At 40.5% G+C, this 1,465-nt stretch overlaps 1 non-coding gene across 1 annotated transcript; it reads left to right on the top strand.

The window, feature by feature from the left end:
• Positions 1-613: 613 nt before the first annotated feature.
• Positions 614-732, top strand: LOC112477475. The gene has a single exon (XR_003045477.1). It is a non-coding gene; the product is annotated as a 5S ribosomal RNA (ribosomal RNA).
• The last annotated feature ends 733 nt before the right edge of the window (positions 733-1,465 follow it).

The following is a 1,465-nucleotide window of genomic DNA, read 5'->3' as shown; positions in this document are numbered from 1 at the left end:
TAAGCACCATGATTGCAGAGACTGCACCTGTTTTGAGTATCAGCGTATCCTTACTGTTTAACACAGTACCTAGAGGTTAGTGAGTGCTCAATAAATATTTGTCAAATGAAAGAAAAAAAAATAATAAATGAAGTAGGAATGCTTGGAACTTGATGAAAATCACAGGGATCCTTGTTTTTCCTTATCCTGAAAAGGACATTAATTAAACAAAATAGGGACATAAAGGGAATGTGTAGACCTTGATTTATATAATTACTTAAGTTTGATTAGAGCCTAAGGGAAATTTAAGCTTTCTGTCTCCCCAAGTCTACTCCTGTCCCCACCTCCTACCCACCCCTTCCTGCAGCCTACCACCTAGTTCAGCTTCCTTAATTTTTCCTTCAGAAAATTCAGTGCTCGGCTCACTGTAGATATTTTATAAATACATGTTGCATGCATTGAAAAGTCCACAATGGTTCTCCAATGTCCTCAGGTCCAGACCCAGACTGTCCTCATGATTACCCAGGTCCTCTAGGCCCCATCCAACTGTACATCTTCTTGTGAACCTTCCAAAGACACACCTTGGTTAAGGTCATCTTTATGTTTTTGCTGTATTTTCTCATAAGATTTATCTGTCTACGGCCATGCTACCCTGAACAAGCCCAATCCCATCTGATCTTGGAAGCTAAGCAGGGTTGGGCCTGGTTAGTACTTGAATAGGAGACCACCTAGGAAGACCAGGTGCTGTAGGCATAAAAAATAAAAATAATGGATTGTAGGCTGACAAAGTCCTTGCAATCCGTGAGGTCAACCAAGAGTTGACCTAAAAAAAAAAAAAAAAAAAAAAAAAAGATTCATCAGAGCCTTCAAGATTCTCTTAAAAGGAAGTAACCCTGAGGAGCCATGCCAATTAGAGTGAACAAGCAAATCACTCAGGAAACTCTCTGGGTCTCTCCCATAGACCCAACTTCTGTTTGAAACTTGATTACATGTTCTGTTCTCTGATCCACTTCTTACACTGGACTTTGGGATTCTCACTCCCTTGTAGTGTTTTTACTGTCTTCTGGAATGGGCCCTGTGACCCTCTTACCACAGGCAACTGAGCACTCCACTATCTCCTGTGATAGCTCTGTCTGTAAATGCTAACTCCGATCACACCACATGTGGATCCCACCCATCTTAAATATTCAATATAGACTCCACCTCCTCAATAAATACTTCCTCATCTATGCCAAACTACTTCAGGAAACATTTGATATCTACTCTTTGGGAAACTAAAAGGATATAGCATCAGAGAATAAAAAATAAGGCTCCAAGCTAGGTATGGAGTAAATCCATCTATATCCATTGGCTTCAACCCACAGAAACAGTTTTGAGCTTGTTGCTTACTCTACTGATGGCTCAGGGCTATCAAAGTATATAGATCACAAGAGAAGGGCACAGGGGAGGCAATTATCAGATTGATAGTTTCCTAAGAAAGACTGTG

The sequence above is a fragment of the Pteropus alecto genome, unplaced genomic scaffold (genome assembly GCF_000325575.1).
Source record: "Pteropus alecto unplaced genomic scaffold, ASM32557v1 scaffold413, whole genome shotgun sequence".
Taxonomy (NCBI): Eukaryota; Metazoa; Chordata; class Mammalia; order Chiroptera; family Pteropodidae; genus Pteropus; species Pteropus alecto.
This window is presented reverse-complemented; position numbering and strand designations above follow the sequence as displayed.